This window comes from Schistocerca nitens, chromosome 10, assembly GCF_023898315.1.
Source record: "Schistocerca nitens isolate TAMUIC-IGC-003100 chromosome 10, iqSchNite1.1, whole genome shotgun sequence".
Classification (NCBI taxonomy): Eukaryota; Metazoa; Arthropoda; class Insecta; order Orthoptera; family Acrididae; genus Schistocerca; species Schistocerca nitens.
In genome coordinates, this window is record NC_064623.1 from 120,610,397 (window position 1) to 120,622,732 (window position 12,336).

The 12,336-nt window shown below is 40.6% G+C and overlaps 5 non-coding genes across 5 annotated transcripts; all 5 read left to right on the forward strand.

The window, feature by feature from the left end:
• Positions 1–2,152: 2,152 nt before the first annotated feature.
• On the forward strand, positions 2,153–2,292 carry LOC126210829 (U4 spliceosomal RNA). The gene has a single exon (XR_007540799.1). It is a non-coding gene; the product is annotated as a U4 spliceosomal RNA (small nuclear RNA).
• Positions 2,293–4,614: 2,322 nt separating this feature from the next.
• On the forward strand, positions 4,615–4,754 carry LOC126210830 (U4 spliceosomal RNA). The gene has a single exon (XR_007540800.1). It is a non-coding gene; the product is annotated as a U4 spliceosomal RNA (small nuclear RNA).
• Positions 4,755–7,073: 2,319 nt separating this feature from the next.
• Positions 7,074–7,213, forward strand: LOC126210855 (U4 spliceosomal RNA). Its single transcript, XR_007540821.1, has one exon. It is a non-coding gene; the product is annotated as a U4 spliceosomal RNA (small nuclear RNA).
• Positions 7,214–9,533: 2,320 nt separating this feature from the next.
• Positions 9,534–9,673, forward strand: LOC126210831 (U4 spliceosomal RNA). Its single transcript, XR_007540801.1, has one exon. It is a non-coding gene; the product is annotated as a U4 spliceosomal RNA (small nuclear RNA).
• Positions 9,674–12,005: 2,332 nt separating this feature from the next.
• On the forward strand, positions 12,006–12,145 carry LOC126210832 (U4 spliceosomal RNA). The gene has a single exon (XR_007540802.1). It is a non-coding gene; the product is annotated as a U4 spliceosomal RNA (small nuclear RNA).
• Positions 12,146–12,336: the final 191 nt, after the last annotated feature.

A 12,336-nucleotide genomic window follows, 5' to 3' on the forward strand; every position in this document is an offset into this window, starting at 1 on the left:
CAAGATGTTGTGCAACTGCTATGTGTGAATAAAGATGTCAATGTGGACAGTTGAAATGTGGCTCTGTCTAGTGGCAATTCTTGCTCCATAGCATACTTGTGGTACACACATGCAGTGATTAGTGATAAATGTAGGATTTGACAAAACTTGTGTCAGAATTTAGGGGAGGAGACTAGGGCAGTACAGTGAGAGTTGGTGAGTGTGTGGGAGGCAGGTGTTGTACTTAATTCATTTTCACAGCACTGCCAGTGTTATAATTTGTGTTTGTGTCCTGATCATTAGATGCATGTTTGATCCTTTTTGGACACTGCTGTGTGTACACCTTGATAATTAGAACTTATGACCATGGAACTGCTGTTGATAATATTTGGCAATGAGTCTGTTGACTTGAGATGATTGATGTGTTAGGCTGCACAGTGCCTAGTAAGGGCACTCACATTGAGGACAGTGTCCTATCTGGTGTGTGTTACACGAAACAGGAAGAACTGTAATGTTGTGCAAGGCTTTGCCTCATTTTGAGAATACATACATGTGCTGTAGTGTGCAGAGCAGAGGGATTGAAAGAAAGGTAAGGGCTAGTAGCTATTTGGATGGTAACTAATGCAGTCCCTGATGTTGAGGTTTTGTTGAACCTTTATGTAGCTTACATGTTTCATCTAAAGGCTACTGGTGGAAAATCTCCTTCATGCAGTGATAACAGTGATTGTGCAGTAGAATTTGGTGGGCTGCAGCCATGGCATTTCCATTTTGAGCAGTGTGATTAGTGCATTTCTTGGTGTATTCGTTGAACTGTAGATTTACTGTGTAAATGTGACACATAATACAGTGTGATAGTTTAAATGGGATGGTGAGCTTAATGATGGTCCAGTGTGCTATGAGAATGTATTGCATGTGGAATACTGAAGAGAGGGAACCAGTGCTTGTGGGGTACATTTTGTGACTGTATCTGTGAATATAAATCAAAGAATGCAATGAAACATACAGTGGTAGAGCAAGTGTAGGTGAGAATTGTAGCAGGAGTCGTGCATTTTATTTTTTTTTTTTTTTTTTTTTTTTTGTGAGCGGAACTAGTTGGCTTGTCATGGCTCATTCTTTCTGTCTCTCTTCATTAGAGAATACGACTCTTCCTATATGCAAGGTGAGCAAAATTTGCTGCCTACTATAGCACAAATGGACCCATAGAAAATGTCTTATTGTTTGGATCTGTTATGAATGGTTGGCACTCGAGATACTATTTAGCACACATTCAGATATTTTCATTTTTGTCAGGCAATATATTAGCTGGGGCCAATGAGACAGCAGGCGGGTTTGGATACTGTTAGCTTTCTATGATTCTTCTTGGACAAGAACATAAACAACAGTAGAGGAGTCCAAAATATATATTTTTGTGCAGGTTGTTTGGCGCAATGTGGAATAAGCGTGTATCTTGTATATTTAAGACTGCAGCACATGTTCCCAGCGCTATGAAGCAATTTACTGACTGATTTCTAGTTGTACTTTCCTGCAAGGTAAACTCATTTCAACAACTTAACCCAGCTACATGAGAGGATTTGTAAATCTCATTTCATTGTGTTTCCAGGGTGCCTACTCTGTTACACAAATATTTCACCCATCGACATTAATCAATTTCACGGCATGATTCGAGTAAAACTAGCATTTTATTGCTCAGTACGTCAAACAGCTTTTGCTGAGAAGTGTATGGTTTGTTAAGTTAATGTAAATGCAGCTGGCAGTTTTCTTGGTGTCTAGTACTAACCAGCGGCCACAAAATAACAAAATCTAACGATGAGTCTTAATGGGTGTGCCGGTATCTGCTAAATGAGGTTGTGCTACTTTCGTCCATGTGGGGCTAGGCGAGTGAGCAGTAGCGCGCCTGACGGTCAAGGGGAGAACTACTGTGCAGTTTTGAGCGTTTAAGATGGCGGTGAGTGGGCGTGTAAGCAACTATTAGACACAAGCAGCAAAGAACAGAAATTCTGCCTCTAATAAAATGTATTTTACTGTATTTTCTTCTGTATATTTCTGTATTTGTTTCCCCCAATGGAACTTGAGTAGTGTAAGGTAATACTGATAGGTATCAATGATGCAAGTACTTGTAGGTGTTTGGAACGAACGTCAGGTATAAATAGCAGTGCCAGGCGCTAGGTAGTTAATCTTTGCGCAGTGGCAATATCGTAACCAATGAAGTATAACTGAGGTGCGATTATTGCTAGTTGAAAACTTTTACCAATACCCCGCCAGAGAGATGTGAAATACCGTCTCTGTGGCAATTTTTGGCAACCCCTGAGGGGGTGTAAGTCTCATAGAAACAATGCTTCAAGCTGTGTTTATCTGTGTACTCATTCTGCACTTGTGGAAGTGTTTAGCTGATGGTTGTTAGGGACCATGTACACAGACCAGGCTGTGTTCACTGATGAATTGTGTACATGTCTTAGGCAGCTGGTGAGAAACATTCTCCTCAGTGCAAGATGTTGTGCAACTGCTATGTGTGAATAAAGATGTCAATGTGGACAGTTGAAATGTGGCTCTGTCTAGTGGCAATTCTTGCTCCATAGCATACTTGTGGTACACACATGCAGTGATTAGTGATAAATGTAGGATTTGACAAAACTTGTGTCAGAATTTAGGGGAGGAGACTAGGGCAGTACAGTGAGAGTTGGTGAGTGTGTGGGAGGCAGGTGTTGTACTTAATTCATTTTCACAGCACTGCCAGTGTTATAATTTGTGTTTGTGTCCTGATCATTAGATGCATGTTTGATCCTTTTTGGACACTGCTGTGTGTACACCTTGATAATTAGAACTTATGACCATGGAACTGCTGTTGATAATATTTGGCAATGAGTCTGTTGACTTGAGATGATTGATGTGTTAGGCTGCACAGTGCCTAGTAAGGGCACTCACATTGAGGACAGTGTCCTATCTGGTGTGTGTTACACGAAACAGGAAGAACTGTAATGTTGTGCAAGGCTTTGCCTCATTTTGAGAATACATACATGTGCTGTAGTGTGCAGAGCAGAGGGATTGAAAGAAAGGTAAGGGCTAGTAGCTATTTGGATGGTAACTAATGCAGTCCCTGATGTTGAGGTTTTGTTGAACCTTTATGTAGCTTACATGTTTCATCTAAAGGCTACTGGTGGAAAATCTCCTTCATGCAGTGATAACAGTGATTGTGCAGTAGAATTTGGTGGGCTGCAGCCATGGCATTTCCATTTTGAGCAGTGTGATTAGTGCATTTCTTGGTGTATTCGTTGAACTGTAGATTTACTGTGTAAATGTGACACATAATACAGTGTGATAGTTTAAATGGGATGGTGAGCTTAATGATGGTCCAGTGTGCTATGAGAATGTATTGCATGTGGAATACTGAAGAGAGGGAACCAGTGCTTGTGGGGTACATTTTGTGACTGTATCTGTGAATATAAATCAAAGAATGCAATGAAACATACAGTGGTAGAGCAAGTGTAGGTGAGAATTGTAGCAGGAGTCGTGCATTTTTTTTTTTTTTTTTTTTTTTTTTTTGTGAGCGGAACTAGTTGGCTTGTCATGGCTCATTCTTTCTGTCTCTCTTCATTAGAGAATACGACTCTTCCTATATGCAAGGTGAGCAAAATTTGCTGCCTACTATAGCACAAATGGACCCATAGAAAATGTCTTATTGTTTGGATCTGTTATGAATGGTTGGCACTCGAGATACTATTTAGCACACATTCAGATATTTTCATTTTTGTCAGGCAATATATTAGCTGGGGCCAATGAGACAGCAGGCGGGTTTGGATACTGTTAGCTTTCTATGATTCTTCTTGGACAAGAACATAAACAACAGTAGAGGAGTCCAAAATATATATTTTTGTGCAGGTTGTTTGGCGCAATGTGGAATAAGCGTGTATCTTGTATATTTAAGACTGCAGCACATGTTCCCAGCGCTATGAAGCAATTTACTGACTGATTTCTAGTTGTACTTTCCTGCAAGGTAAACTCATTTCAACAACTTAACCCAGCTACATGAGAGGATTTGTAAATCTCATTTCATTGTGTTTCCAGGGTGCCTACTCTGTTACACAAATATTTCACCCATCGACATTAATCAATTTCACGGCATGATTCGAGTAAAACTAGCATTTTATTGCTCAGTACGTCAAACAGCTTTTGCTGAGAAGTGTATGGTTTGTTAAGTTAATGTAAATGCAGCTGGCAGTTTTCTTGGTGTCTAGTACTAACCAGCGGCCACAAAATAACAAAATCTAACGATGAGTCTTAATGGGTGTGCCGGTATCTGCTAAATGAGGTTGTGCTACTTTCGTCCATGTGGGGCTAGGCGAGTGAGCAGTAGCGCGCCTGACGGTCAAGGGGAGAACTACTGTGCAGTTTTGAGCGTTTAAGATGGCGGTGAGTGGGCGTGTAAGCAACTATTAGACACAAGCAGCAAAGAACAGAAATTCTGCCTCTAATAAAATGTATTTTACTGTATTTTCTTCTGTATATTTCTGTATTTGTTTCCCCCAATGGAACTTGAGTAGTGTAAGGTAATACTGATAGGTATCAATGATGCAAGTACTTGTAGGTGTTTGGAACGAACGTCAGGTATAAATAGCAGTGCCAGGCGCTAGGTAGTTAATCTTTGCGCAGTGGCAATATCGTAACCAATGAAGTATAACTGAGGTGCGATTATTGCTAGTTGAAAACTTTTACCAATACCCCGCCAGAGAGATGTGAAATACCGTCTCTGTGGCAATTTTTGGCAACCCCTGAGGGGGTGTAAGTCTCATAGAAACAATGCTTCAAGCTGTGTTTATCTGTGTACTCATTCTGCACTTGTGGAAGTGTTTAGCTGATGGTTGTTAGGGACCATGTACACAGACCAGGCTGTGTTCACTGATGAATTGTGTACATGTCTTAGGCAGCTGGTGAGAAACATTCTCCTCAGTGCAAGATGTTGTGCAACTGCTATGTGTGAATAAAGATGTCAATGTGGACAGTTGAAATGTGGCTCTGTCTAGTGGCAATTCTTGCTCCATAGCATACTTGTGGTACACACATGCAGTGATTAGTGATAAATGTAGGATTTGACAAAACTTGTGTCAGAATTTAGGGGAGGAGACTAGGGCAGTACAGTGAGAGTTGGTGAGTGTGTGGGAGGCAGGTGTTGTACTTAATTCATTTTCACAGCACTGCCAGTGTTATAATTTGTGTTTGTGTCCTGATCATTAGATGCATGTTTGATCCTTTTTGGACACTGCTGTGTGTACACCTTGATAATTAGAACTTATGACCATGGAACTGCTGTTGATAATATTTGGCAATGAGTCTGTTGACTTGAGATGATTGATGTGTTAGGCTGCACAGTGCCTAGTAAGGGCACTCACATTGAGGACAGTGTCCTATCTGGTGTGTGTTACACGAAACAGGAAGAACTGTAATGTTGTGCAAGGCTTTGCCTCATTTTGAGAATACATACATGTGCTGTAGTGTGCAGAGCAGAGGGATTGAAAGAAAGGTAAGGGCTAGTAGCTATTTGGATGGTAACTAATGCAGTCCCTGATGTTGAGGTTTTGTTGAACCTTTATGTAGCTTACATGTTTCATCTAAAGGCTACTGGTGGAAAATCTCCTTCATGCAGTGATAACAGTGATTGTGCAGTAGAATTTGGTGGGCTGCAGCCATGGCATTTCCATTTTGAACAGTGTGATTAGTGCATTTCTTGGTGTATTCGTTGAACTGTAGATTTACTGTGTAAATGTGACACATAATACAGTGTGATAGTTTAAATGGGATGGTGAGCTTAATGATGGTCCAGTGTGCTATGAGAATGTATTGCATGTGGAATACTGAAGAGAGGGAACCAGTGCTTGTGGGGTACATTTTGTGACTGTATCTGTGAATATAAATCAAAGAATGCAATGAAACATACAGTGGTAGAGCAAGTGTAGGTGAGAATTGTAGCAGGAGTCGTGCATTTTTTTTTTTTTTTTTTTTTTTTTGTGAGCGGAACTAGTTGGCTTGTCATGGCTCATTCTTTCTGTCTCTCTTCATTAGAGAATACGACTCTTCCTATATGCAAGGTGAGCAAAATTTGCTGCCTACTATAGCACAAATGGACCCATAGAAAATGTCTTATTGTTTGGATCTGTTATGAATGGTTGGCACTCGAGATACTATTTAGCACACATTCAGATATTTTCATTTTTGTCAGGCAATATATTAGCTGGGGCCAATGAGACAGCAGGCGGGTTTGGATACTGTTAGCTTTCTATGATTCTTCTTGGACAAGAACATAAACAACAGTAGAGGAGTCCAAAATATATATTTTTGTGCAGGTTGTTTGGCGCAATGTGGAATAAGCGTGTATCTTGTATATTTAAGACTGCAGCACATGTTCCCAGCGCTATGAAGCAATTTACTGACTGATTTCTAGTTGTACTTTCCTGCAAGGTAAACTCATTTCAACAACTTAACCCAGCTACATGAGAGGATTTGTAAATCTCATTTCATTGTGTTTCCAGGGTGCCTACTCTGTTACACAAATATTTCACCCATCGACATTAATCAATTTCACGGCATGATTCGAGTAAAACTAGCATTTTATTGCTCAGTACGTCAAACAGCTTTTGCTGAGAAGTGTATGGTTTGTTAAGTTAATGTAAATGCAGCTGGCAGTTTTCTTGGTGTCTAGTACTAACCAGCGGCCACAAAATAACAAAATCTAACGATGAGTCTTAATGGGTGTGCCGGTATCTGCTAAATGAGGTTGTGCTACTTTCGTCCATGTGGGGCTAGGCGAGTGAGCAGTAGCGCGCCTGACGGTCAAGGGGAGAACTACTGTGCAGTTTTGAGCGTTTAAGATGGCGGTGAGTGGGCGTGTAAGCAACTATTAGACACAAGCAGCAAAGAACAGAAATTCTGCCTCTAATAAAATGTATTTTACTGTATTTTCTTCTGTATATTTCTGTATTTGTTTCCCCCAATGGAACTTGAGTAGTGTAAGGTAATACTGATAGGTATCAATGATGCAAGTACTTGTAGGTGTTTGGAACGAACGTCAGGTATAAATAGCAGTGCCAGGCGCTAGGTAGTTAATCTTTGCGCAGTGGCAATATCGTAACCAATGAAGTATAACTGAGGTGCGATTATTGCTAGTTGAAAACTTTTACCAATACCCCGCCAGAGAGATGTGAAATACTGTCTCTGTGGCAATTTTTGGCAACCCCTGAGGGGGTGTAAGTCTCATAGAAACAATGCTTCAAGCTGTGTTTATCTGTGTACTCATTCTGCACTTGTGGAAGTGTTTAGCTGATGGTTGTTAGGGACCATGTACACAGACCAGGCTGTGTTCACTGATGAATTGTGTACATGTCTTAGGCAGCTGGTGAGAAACATTCTCCTCAGTGCAAGATGTTGTGCAACTGCTATGTGTGAATAAAGATGTCAATGTGGACAGTTGAAATGTGGCTCTGTCTAGTGGCAATTCTTGCTCCATAGCATACTTGTGGTACACACATGCAGTGATTAGTGATAAATGTAGGATTTGACAAAACTTGTGTCAGAATTTAGGGGAGGAGACTAGGGCAGTACAGTGAGAGTTGGTGAGTGTGTGGGAGGCAGGTGTTGTACTTAATTCATTTTCACAGCACTGCCAGTGTTATAATTTGTGTTTGTGTCCTGATCATTAGATGCATGTTTGATCCTTTTTGGACACTGCTGTGTGTACACCTTGATAATTAGAACTTATGACCATGGAACTGCTGTTGATAATATTTGGCAATGAGTCTGTTGACTTGAGATGATTGATGTGTTAGGCTGCACAGTGCCTAGTAAGGGCACTCACATTGAGGACAGTGTCCTATCTGGTGTGTGTTACACGAAACAGGAAGAACTGTAATGTTGTGCAAGGCTTTGCCTCATTTTGAGAATACATACATGTGCTGTAGTGTGCAGAGCAGAGGGATTGAAAGAAAGGTAAGGGCTAGTAGCTATTTGGATGGTAACTAATGCAGTCCCTGATGTTGAGGTTTTGTTGAACCTTTATGTAGCTTACATGTTTCATCTAAAGGCTACTGGTGGAAAATCTCCTTCATGCAGTGATAACAGTGATTGTGCAGTAGAATTTGGTGGGCTGCAGCCATGGCATTTCCATTTTGAGCAGTGTGATTAGTGCATTTCTTGGTGTATTCGTTGAACTGTAGATTTACTGTGTAAATGTGACACATAATACAGTGTGATAGTTTAAATGGGATGGTGAGCTTAATGATGGTCCAGTGTGCTATGAGAATGTATTGCATGTGGAATACTGAAGAGAGGGAACCAGTGCTTGTGGGGTACATTTTGTGACTGTATCTGTGAATATAAATCAAAGAATGCAATGAAACATACAGTGGTAGAGCAAGTGTAGGTGAGAATTGTAGCAGGAGTCGTGCATTTTTTTTTTTTTTTTTTTTTTTTTTGTGAGCGGAACTAGTTGGCTTGTCATGGCTCATTCTTTCTGTCTCTCTTCATTAGAGAATACGACTCTTCCTATATGCAAGGTGAGCAAAATTTGCTGCCTACTATAGCACAAATGGACCCATAGAAAATGTCTTATTGTTTGGATCTGTTATGAATGGTTGGCACTCGAGATACTATTTAGCACACATTCAGATATTTTCATTTTTGTCAGGCAATATATTAGCTGGGGCCAATGAGACAGCAGGCGGGTTTGGATACTGTTAGCTTTCTATGATTCTTCTTGGACAAGAACATAAACAACAGTAGAGGAGTCCAAAATATATATTTTTGTGCAGGTTGTTTGGCGCAATGTGGAATAAGCGTGTATCTTGTATATTTAAGACTGCAGCACATGTTCCCAGCGCTATGAAGCAATTTACTGACTGATTTCTAGTTGTACTTTCCTGCAAGGTAAACTCATTTCAACAACTTAACCCAGCTACATGAGAGGATTTGTAAATCTCATTTCATTGTGTTTCCAGGGTGCCTACTCTGTTACACAAATATTTCACCCATCGACATTAATCAATTTCACGGCATGATTCGAGTAAAACTAGCATTTTATTGCTCAGTACGTCAAACAGCTTTTGCTGAGAAGTGTATGGTTTGTTAAGTTAATGTAAATGCAGCTGGCAGTTTTCTTGGTGTCTAGTACTAACCAGCGGCCACAAAATAACAAAATCTAACGATGAGTCTTAATGGGTGTGCCGGTATCTGCTAAATGAGGTTGTGCTACTTTCGTCCATGTGGGGCTAGGCGAGTGAGCAGTAGCGCGCCTGACGGTCAAGGGGAGAACTACTGTGCAGTTTTGAGCGTTTAAGATGGCGGTGAGTGGGCGTGTAAGCAACTATTAGACACAAGCAGCAAAGAACAGAAATTCTGCCTCTAATAAAATGTATTTTACTGTATTTTCTTCTGTATATTTCTGTATTTGTTTCCCCCAATGGAACTTGAGTAGTGTAAGGTAATACTGATAGGTATCAATGATGCAAGTACTTGTAGGTGTTTGGAACGAACGTCAGGTATAAATAGCAGTGCCAGGCGCTAGGTAGTTAATCTTTGCGCAGTGGCAATATCGTAACCAATGAAGTATAACTGAGGTGCGATTATTGCTAGTTGAAAACTTTTACCAATACCCCGCCAGAGAGATGTGAAATACCGTCTCTGTGGCAATTTTTGGCAACCCCTGAGGGGGTGTAAGTCTCATAGAAACAATGCTTCAAGCTGTGTTTATCTGTGTACTCATTCTGCACTTGTGGAAGTGTTTAGCTGATGGTTGTTAGGGACCATGTACACAGACCAGGCTGTGTTCACTGATGAATTGTGTACATGTCTTAGGCAGCTGGTGAGAAACATTCTCCTCAGTGCAAGATGTTGTGCAACTGCTATGTGTGAATAAAGATGTCAATGTGGACAGTTGAAATGTGGCTCTGTCTAGTGGCAATTCTTGCTCCATAGCATACTTGTGGTACACACATGCAGTGATTAGTGATAAATGTAGGATTTGACAAAACTTGTGTCAGAATTTAGGGGAGGAGACTAGGGCAGTACAGTGAGAGTTGGTGAGTGTGTGGGAGGCAGGTGTTGTACTTAATTCATTTTCACAGCACTGCCAGTGTTATAATTTGTGTTTGTGTCCTGATCATTAGATGCATGTTTGATCCTTTTTGGACACTGCTGTGTGTACACCTTGATAATTAGAACTTATGACCATGGAACTGCTGTTGATAATATTTGGCAATGAGTCTGTTGACTTGAGATGATTGATGTGTTAGGCTGCACAGTGCCTAGTAAGGGCACTCACATTGAGGACAGTGTCCTATCTGGTGTGTGTTACACGAAACAGGAAGAACTGTAATGTTGTGCAAGGCTTTGCCTCATTTTGAGAATACATACATGTGCTGTAGTGTGCAGAGCAGAGGGATTGAAAGAAAGGTAAGGGCTAGTAGCTATTTGGATGGTAACTAATGCAGTCCCTGATGTTGAGGTTTTGTTGAACCTTTATGTAGCTTACATGTTTCATCTAAAGGCTACTGGTGGAAAATCTCCTTCATGCAGTGATAACAGTGATTGTGCAGTAGAATTTGGTGGGCTGCAGCCATGGCATTTCCATTTTGAGCAGTGTGATTAGTGCATTTCTTGGTGTATTCGTTGAACTGTAGATTTACTGTGTAAATGTGACACATAATACAGTGTGATAGTTTAAATGGGATGGTGAGCTTAATGATGGTCCAGTGTGCTATGAGAATGTATTGCATGTGGAATACTGAAGAGAGGGAACCAGTGCTTGTGGGGTACATTTTGTGACTGTATCTGTGAATATAAATCAAAGAATGCAATGAAACATACAGTGGTAGAGCAAGTGTAGGTGAGAATTGTAGCAGGAGTCGTGCATTTTTTTTTTTTTTTTTTTTTTTTTTTTTTTTTTTTTTGTGAGCGGAACTAGTTGGCTTGTCATGGCTCATTCTTTCTGTCTCTCTTCATTAGAGAATACGACTCTTCCTATATGCAAGGTGAGCAAAATTTGCTGCCTACTATAGCACAAATGGACCCATAGAAAATGTCTTATTGTTTGGATCTGTTATGAATGGTTGGCACTCGAGATACTATTTAGCACACATTCAGATATTTTCATTTTTGTCAGGCAATATATTAGCTGGGGCCAATGAGACAGCAGGCGGGTTTGGATACTGTTAGCTTTCTATGATTCTTCTTGGACAAGAACATAAACAACAGTAGAGGAGTCCAAAATATATATTTTTGTGCAGGTTGTTTGGCGCAATGTGGAATAAGCGTGTATCTTGTATATTTAAGACTGCAGCACATGTTCCCAGCGCTATGAAGCAATTTACTGACTGATTTCTAGTTGTACTTTCCTGCAAGGTAAACTCATTTCAACAACTTAACCCAGCTACATGAGAGGATTTGTAAATCTCATTTCATTGTGTTTCCAGGGTGCCTACTCTGTTACACAAATATTTCACCCATCGACATTAATCAATTTCACGGCATGATTCGAGTAAAACTAGCATTTTATTGCTCAGTACGTCAAACAGCTTTTGCTGAGAAGTGTATGGTTTGTTAAGTTAATGTAAATGCAGCTGGCAGTTTTCTTGGTGTCTAGTACTAACCAGCGGCCACAAAATAACAAAATCTAACGATGAGTCTTAATGGGTGTGCCGGTATCTGCTAAATGAGGTTGTGCTACTTTCGTCCATGTGGGGCTAGGCGAGTGAGCAGTAGCGCGCCTGACGGTCAAGGGGAGAACTACTGTGCAGTTTTGAGCGTTTAAGATGGCGGTGAGTGGGCGTGTAAGCAACTATTAGACACAAGCAGCAAAGAACAGAAATTCTGCCTCTAATAAAATGTATTTTACTGTATTTTCTTCTGTATATTTCTGTATTTGTTTCCCCCAATGGAACTTGAGTAGTGTAAGGTAATACTGATAGGTATCAATGATGCAAGTACTTGTAGGTGTTTGGAACGAACGTCAGGTATAAATAGCAGTGCCAGGCGCTAGGTAGTTAATCTTTGCGCAGTGGCAATATCGTAACCAATGAAGTATAACTGAGGTGCGATTATTGCTAGTTGAAAACTTTTACCAATACCCCGCCAGAGAGATGTGAAATACCGTCTCTGTGGCAATTTTTGGCAACCCCTGAGGGGGTGTAAGTCTCATAGAAACAATGCTTCAAGCTGTGTTTATCTGTGTACTCATTCTGCACTTGTGGAAGTGTTTAGCTGATGGTTGTTAGGGACCATGTACACAGACCAGGCTGTGTTCACTGATGAATTGTGTACATGTCTTAGGCAGCTGGTGAGAAACATTCTCCTCAGTGCAAGATGTTGTGCAACTGC